This window comes from Cryptomeria japonica, chromosome 4, assembly GCF_030272615.1.
Source record: "Cryptomeria japonica chromosome 4, Sugi_1.0, whole genome shotgun sequence".
In the NCBI taxonomy this organism is placed as follows: Eukaryota; Viridiplantae; Streptophyta; class Pinopsida; order Cupressales; family Cupressaceae; genus Cryptomeria; species Cryptomeria japonica.
The window spans coordinates 619205022-619213836 of NC_081408.1; positions in this window are offsets into that span (position 1 = coordinate 619205022).

The window sequence follows — 8815 nt, forward strand, 5'->3', positions numbered from 1 at the left end:
ATTCACATCTCTTAGCTAACTCATCACAAAGTATCATTAGTTGCATCGCATAATCAAAATTGTCAAACTAATAACCCTAGAGCTGAGACTACCAACCGATAGTCACACTTAGTGAAACCCTGACATTGGTTCACTGCATCTCCTCATACCTCTTCATACTAGTTCACTTACATATATTGCCATCAATGACAACATGCATTATCATCATATGAACATGCCAATGATATCCAACAGATGTTACCATAGTCCTTCTATGAATTTCTTGTTGTGTGTGTTGACAATGTTTGATATGATAAGGTATAGAGAGGTCCAAGATGTGTTACAGACCAAGCTATCTAGTAATGAGAGGATGCACTCATAGAATAGTTTTAAACTGCATAGAAATGCCTCTTAGGATGAGCTTATCCTAGATGTAGAGACACTCTAAAAAGTGATGTGTTTGTTTTGATTCAAGCTATATCTAAAAAGAACTTAGGACAAGACCTCTTTAAGTTTCAAGAGTTGAAATGGATTGATGATGTATGAATGTGAGAATGGATGGAATGTTTAAACTTCAATAAAAACTCTATGTTACATATGGGACAAATTCGTCCTCTTCTCTTTTGGGGGTTGATGGTTCTTCCCAAGCTTTGTTATATGATATGCAAATGTCTGAAAAGAAGGAAGGATTGATTTTGCCTCCCTTGTTTTTATGATAACTCAAAGCTCTATATTGAGTAAAAGTTCTACGGTTCAAAGAATCTTGATCAAACTTGTTGCATTTTCCTTGAAGATATGCATGTGATGTAAGAAGGCTCTATGTGAGACAAAGATTTGTCTATTGACATAGAAAAATTTCCTTCTTTTGATGAAAGCCTTTGAGCTTAATGGTCTTTTCTTCAAATTGATATGTTGATGAAGATTCTTCCTTCTTAAAATGTGAAGGATGGTCATATAGTTTGATACTTTGTCTTTGCACTTCATTTTGATTTTTGCCAAATGTTGGTGTTGAAAATTTGTGTTGGATGAATACTTGTTTTTGAATTGGTTTTGATTTGCTTTGACAAGAAAACAAAGAAAGCACACAAACACAATAATATTGCCTCAAAAAGGCACAAATAAGTGTGGGTCTAAATCAACCCAATCTTTGAAATCTTTGACCCCTTTGCAAATGTTTTTGTGTATGTTTTTCCAAAAGCCTGAATTCGGCTCAATTTATCACTGGTCTAACATAAAATGAAGACACTTCAAACACACTTTATCCCTAAGGTCAAATGGCCAATTGCGATAATTTCAGCCCACATCTTGATATTTCTTCAACTTTCGTACTACATACCTTATGAATCCCGTTGTAGCAGGTAAGGATGTGATATACTAAGTCTTGTGTGAGCATAACAAATAGATGATCCCTATGATGGGGGAGTCACCACTTTTATCAAGCTACAAGTAGCCTTTCAAAAAGATATGTTTCTACTCAAGGAAATATGTATGGTGAGTATCTTGGGAGCAAAACCATCTATGCTCTTGCACTGAATTTATCACAAATATCCTCAATCAATAGAATGGGTGGGTTTCTATATAAAAAGGTGTCTAGTAATGTTCGAGGTTTTTGGACATAAGTTCATTCTGCAGTGACCCACTTAAGAGCCTTGTAACTTGTGGTGGGGCCCATTTGTCCTTTCGACAAGTTACACTATAGGAACAACAATACCCAAGGCTACAGCTTTCGCTCACACTTGATTTCTATAGCGACTCGAAGAATTTACCACGCGAGGTCATTCCCAAGAGTGATGTGTCTCTTGGCAGGCCTCTCTTAAAAAGATAAAATTTGAGTGTTACTAACACTTTTCTCTTGCACCCAGGACCACGAAAGCCAAGGGAGAGGATAGTGTGTGTTAGAAGTAGGACCACTCGACAAACTTTGCACAAGTGTGCTAATCACCAAAAACACTTGTTCTTTTTTACTTATTTTCATTGCAATGTGATCTAACAATTTGGAGATGTTTCTCCAACAACGTATTCTTTTTAACTTCAATGGAAAAATGTTTTTGTAATCCAGAAATTGGAAATCCTAGTCAATTGAATTAAGAGCACGTTTTGCTTGAAGTAAATCGATTTGAGAACAACTTTGACAAATTGGGGATTATTTTTAACTTGCACAAAATGAAGTGTTGATTGTGAATTTTAGTTTGATGCAAGAAATAAAATTTGCCTTGTTGATTTTAAGCACCAAAAGAATTTGTTCCTAACTTTGCAAAAAAGAATTTTGTGTGTTTGTTTTTGTGTTTCTTTTTAACTTTGAACAAGTGTGAGTCTTTTTTAGAGCTCCAAACGAAAGATGTGGTTATTTTTAAAACTCCAAATGAAAGTGTAGTTGATTTTAACCCCAAAAGGAAAATGAATTTATTTTATCCTAACTTGAAAGACAAAGTTAGCAATATGAACAAATTTACATCCTAAGCTATAATTGCTAAAAATCCTATTGTAGGGGCTAGTAAAAAACTGCACAAAAGATAATTAGTTAGAAAAATCCTACAAGCCTAAATTTTTTGTTTTTTCAGTTACAAGGAATTTTCCTACAACTCTCTGTTACAATAGCGATACTCTGTGTGAAAACAAAAGTGCTATTTAACACGAAAGTGCAACAGTATAGACAATAGCGCTAAAAGAAATGTGAGTGCGTTGAATAAAGAGACAATAGCTCTAAAAGAACCACTGTCAAACAAAGTTAACTCTGTCAAACAACGAGTCAAAAGCGCTAATACTAGGAACTATAGCGCTATTTTAGGGTTAATAGCGTTAAAAGATGGATGATAGCGCCAGTTTGGGGACAATAGCGCTATTAGTGGGAACAATAGTGCTAAAGTATCAATTTGTGAAGGTGCTAAAGCGAGAACAAAAGCGCAAGAGCATGACCTATGTGTCAATTAAAACATTCAAAAAGTCAGTAGTTTTCAAAATGGTTCCTCTTGGATTCATGTTAGGTTCGCCAAATGATTCTCTGCAAAAAAGGATTAGAAAATCTATTTGATGGCAACACACACAAAAACCAAGGAGCAAATGTTATTATTAGCAACAAAAGATTATTCTAAATAGGCATATCAAGAGAGATATTGAGCATGAAATAAAAATCATACAAACATAGAATAGATAAACTATGCTCCTCCAAATGCTAACCAAGATGTTCATAGTTGCTCCTCCCTTGTTCCTCTCCTCTCCAAGTTTCCAAATGAGTGTAGGTCTCAGTAGCTTTTTGCACTACTTTTTGGATGTCTTATGGAGATTCAAGAGTATAAACTGAATGATCATGAAAATGCAAATGTGAACAATCTAAAATGATATATTAGGTAATTAACTAAGATTAATTTTAACCCAAAATAATAATGTGAGATGATTGTGCTAAATACTCTCTAAAATTCACTATAAGCTAGATGCATACAAGTTTTCAGGATCTTGATTATGAAGAAATGAGCTCTATTTATAGGTAAAATGGAGTAATGGATGGTTGAGATTGAGTAATCTTAACAAGGGTCAGGATTGATGGGTTTAAGATCCATGTAAGGACTTTCAATCCAATCCCAAGATGACAAATGTCAACAAGAGATGAGTTGAGAGGAGAGGGAATAAGCATTAAATGCTTGACATGACTTGAGGGTTAACTTGGGAGGTAAGGTTAATGTTGAGTTGAAAGAATAAAGCCATTATCCAATAAATAATGTCTTTATCCAATGGATAAACTCTTATGCAAGAGTTAGTGAGGATAACCATGGTCAAAGCAATAAATGCTTGAAGAGACCCATGGGTTAAATGAGGGTTAAGTTAGAGGTAAAGTCTCTAACCATGTGGGTGAGTTGAGTTAACCATAAATGGTTATGTAAGAGCCATTAATGGTCATGTAAGAGCCATTAGTGGTTTGGAAGACTGTAGGGATTAGTTTGTTGAACACGTAAAGCATTAAATGCTTTTCAAAGACTTTGGAGTCTTTGAGAAGTGACTCCAAGTTGCTTAGGAATGTGACAATAATTAGGAGATGGATTAGGCTAATTAGGAATGATTAGAAGGTGATAAGAAGGGTCTAGAAGGGGATTTAGGATTACAAGTGGGTTTGGTGGGTGAGGGAAAATACGATTTAAATTAAAATAAAATTAATTTATTTCAACTTGTGGTTGCAACTTGCATTTGTAGGAGAATGCAAGTGGGAGGGTTAAATGATTTAAACGAATGTTTTAATTATTTATTTAAAAGAGGAAAGGGGATTAAATTAAATAAATAGGATTTATTCATTTAATTGATTGTGAATTTAGTTTAATGAATTAACTGAAATAAATTCAATAATTTATTTAATTAATAGGAGAATGTTTGAGGATGAATTAATTAAATGTTAATTTAATTAACTATTGGCTAGTGGGTTTATTAATCAAATCAATAGCAAATATTCATTTAATTAAAATGGACAGATTTATGTGACTACACTAACAATTGGTTTCTTGCCTGTTTGTTTGCGTTTGTCATCCTAAAGTATCCTTTTTGCAGAGCATTAGAAACAAAACATTTTACCTCACTTTCTCTTTCATGTAGCTATTAGGTGTCTGCCACATGTATTTGCACATATATTTATTCTCGGACATGTATGTTGATGATTGTCATTGGTTTGATAGGTTAGTTTTGGACCTAGAATACATGCGTCCCATATATGTCAATGCATGTCATTGGTACAATTGCATTTTGAAGCCAGAATAGACATGTCTAATACAAGTTGGACGCACCTAATCTCACTCAAAAATTACAGAATAAAAATATATGTAAATATATGTGGGAGGCTATGTGTATTGTGGATCAACAACGGACCTATCATAGCAACGACATGCATCGACATACATTTCTAAGAAATGCATACCATGCCAACTTGTCATGGTGCTCCGACCCATGGTATGTGATGTGGAGTTGCAGTCGAGTTCTCAGTTTCATTCCTCGAGGCCCACACGAAATTAAATGGACATACCGAAGAATGGTTGCTGCATGCTTCGTGGTTACCAATGGTTTATTGTACATAACACGCACATTAAAAGCTTGTGAATGAAGGACCCTCATCTAGATGACATCCCAACAGGAAGAAGAGGCTGCGGGCTACAAAACTTGGTACATTTGTCAAAGAAAAGACTAGCATGAAACTCAAGTTAGTCTCGCAGCGGGACACCTCTATTGTGGCTGCAAAAAATGGTATGGGGGGGCTAACACCCCATGTTTGTGGTAGGTTTTTAATCATAGGTTTTGCATTTGATGGCTGCTTTTGTCTAACACAGTGGTGTTAGTCTGTACGATTTGTCTATTTTAGAGCCAGAATAGACACAACCTCTCAGACCATTGTTCATGTATGGTTTGTGATTTGATGTAGCTAAAAGCGGTAAAGCCAAAGGCTAACACACGATGCAATTTATAATTGGAGTTGGAGTTAGTCAATAACAAGGCTCAAGAATAGACAAATTCTACTGCGTGTTAGTGACATGTTATTCAATCGCAGTCATTGAATATAAAATATAGTGTAAAATGTGTGACTAAGTTACGTGTTAGTCAGACCATAGTGTTGATTTCAAGTTGGAATAGAGGTGTTCGTCCTTGAGCGCATAACAACAGTACCAAAATAGGTGGTCGATATACACAGCTCTGGCACTATGGCAAATTGACACATATAATTTAGGTGATACATATTACTTAGTGGTAGTTTATATTGAATGTTAAACTGCATTTTCATATATGAACATGTAGGTTCCTTTTATGTCTTTTGAAATGCATTTACTTCCCAATGTAGACTACCACTAACATTAGTTATCCATGCAAGTTGTTGATTTTCAAGGACTATTGAGTAGTCCCCTGGCAAACATCCAAACATTCCCAGGTTGTTTCTCTCACTCTCCCTTCTTTAATACTACTTGCACTATAATGTCTCCTTATTAATAATCTTTGGGCTTGTGTAACTTTTTGAAAGAGGCTTGTTATATATATATATATAGTTTGTTGTATATAATTTTTTTATGCGATAGAAATATATGTATAATTTCAGTTCTTGATCATGTAATATTAATGTCCTTACTTTTATTGAATTTGATAATGATGAAAATGAATAATGCAATTGGCTAATGCCTTATATTCTATGCTATAGATGCACCATATTAGACAATAAGATATTATTTTCCAACTTGAATGCAGTACGATTGTTATTGATGGATCTTCAAGTCATGAAACCAGTATTGAATATATGAACCTGAAATCCTGATTATTGAGAACTATGTGTTATAAATTTGTATATATTCTGTTGATTTGCATGAGAGTGTTTATGTTCATCCCAGTGTAGTTGTATATCTAGATTATCGATGTTCGTGATGTTTGAGAACTACATGTGTTCGACGATCCAACTCCGATTTGAAATGTTATTTGGGGTTTTGTTTCAGATGTCTCTGGTTGGCATGACGAACTCCTCACGTGTATATCCTTCATAGTGTTTTTTCTTTTCTTTTGGGAACTTAAGACTACGTTACTAATAAATAATAATATTCTCATATCAACAAAGAGATTGAACCTTTAGAATAGATACTCATTTCAAAAGACATGTGTCTTCTAAATAATGAATTGGAGGTCTATGTACCCATTAACTATCATCAAAGACTTTGTTAATGGTAATGAATCCCTGTGTATTCTATGACATAGAGTGACCATCTTAATTGTTGCACACTCATTTTACACCGTCGATTTTGAAATTAGCGGCTGCGATTGACTAATCTATCACTAACACTCTGTAGGAAAGGTTCGTTTTGGAGCCAAAATAGATGCAATCGATGCGTTAAGCATGTTTTGCATCCTTCTTTATCAATTCTTAACAAAGTCTATTTTTTGTGTTGTATTTTGGATGGGGAGAATACATGAAGCCTTTTTGACAACGTTGGTGATGGATCATAGTCATTATTTCATTGCAATTGCAACGAAATATGTTCTACAACAGAATTTCATGAATAGTTTATGGCTAGACCGTTAGCTGGGTTGTACATAACACAACGACATGTTGACTTTATATTGCAATGTGGGAATAACCGGTCGTGTGTTGGTTGTGTCAGTTATGGTGAATGTGTGGTGTTATTGATTGTGTGAAGAATATCAATTGCATCTTCTTCTTCTTTTTTCAGTTCAATCATGTCAGTTGCATTGCGAAAAAGGTTGAGGGAAACTATTTATCTTGATTATGGGTTACTAGAGCTAAAGGAAGATGATCTCCTGGGAGTTGGTCGCGTTCGCTTCCCAGTGACATGTGACATTGGCCTGCCTTTAGGCTACATAGTTTTAATGGATTATGCAAAATGCAGTATTCCTTGGTGTTGTCACTGTTTAATGCTTATGAATAGAGATGCAATTTGTATACCTAGGAGAGAGTTGGGCTTTCATATGCAAGACCAATTTGGCATTCAAATATGAAAGATTCAAGAGTTGGGATTTCACATCTAGGAGTAGTTGAGGATTCAAATCCAAAAGAGTCAGGAGTTGGGCTTTCAAATGCACGACCAGTTGGGGATTCAAATCTGAAAGATTCAAGAGTTGGGCTTTCTTATTGAGGACTAGTTGATGATTCAAATATGAAAGACCCGAGAGTTGGGCTTTCAAATGCACGACTAGTTGGGGATTCAAATCTGAAAGATTTAGGAGTTGGACTTTCACATCCAGGACTAGTTGAGGATTCAAATCTAAAAGAGTCAGGAGTTGGGCTTTCAAATGCGGGACTAGTTGGGGATCCAAATCTGAAAGAGTCAGGAGATGGGCTTTCAGGTTAGGGACTAGTTGGGGATTCAAATCTGAATGAGTCATGAGTCGGGTCTCCAATTTTGAACCCATTGTCAAGTCGGCTTCTTAGTGAGTGCACAACCACACTGGTAATTATTTATCATTGCATTATATTTTTTTCCATCATTGCATGGCATGGTTGCTAGATGTTGGCACTTATAAGTGGAAATGTAGATATATATATATATATATATATATATATATGGGCATAAAAAGCATTGATGATGTGTTCTATTTTATTTAATAGCATTATGATAGTGGCTCTGCTGGTGAGGAAGATGAGGCCATTGGCAATGTAGATGAGGGTGACTATACTGATGCTCCAGGTGGTGAGAGTGAAAAAGGGGATGTTCATAGTGAGCATGAGGTGAGCATAGAACAGGAGATTGAATGACAATGTGAGTCTATCAGTGCTCACGAACAGAAACAAGAAGGAGGGGCAAGTAACAAGGACGTCCACTATTAGTCATTATATTTTGGATTATCTTTATAATGCTTGATTAGTGCAAAATTGAATGTGATTCTTTGTCTTTGTTGGTTGTGCGCAACAACAAGCTAATCACAAAAGAGAACATATTAATGACAGGTTGCACTACATTTGTCTCTTCCATTATTGTTCCCACAATGGAGGCCATTAGTTTTGGGATCTGGGGAGGCTTAATATGCATAGAGCCAAAGAACATCAACTTCCATTATTGGGGATTACACGATGCAGTCGTGAACCATGTGGTAGTGGACAAAGCAGCACGGATCATACGAAGAAATCGCTAATGTACTTGAAAAGGAGGGAGTCAAATATTGAATACCAAATGATTTTACGACATAGTATACAAAAAAAAAATGTCACTGACCGGGTGTGCATGAAATATGGAAAGAAAACATGTGATGAGCTTCCTACCAAAGGGAAGGAAGAGATAAAAGAAGCAATGCAATTGTACAACAATAGTCCAGTTAGGGAGGTGAGAAGGAAGAAGGTTTTAGAGTTACTGGAAAGAAAGAATATTGCAAC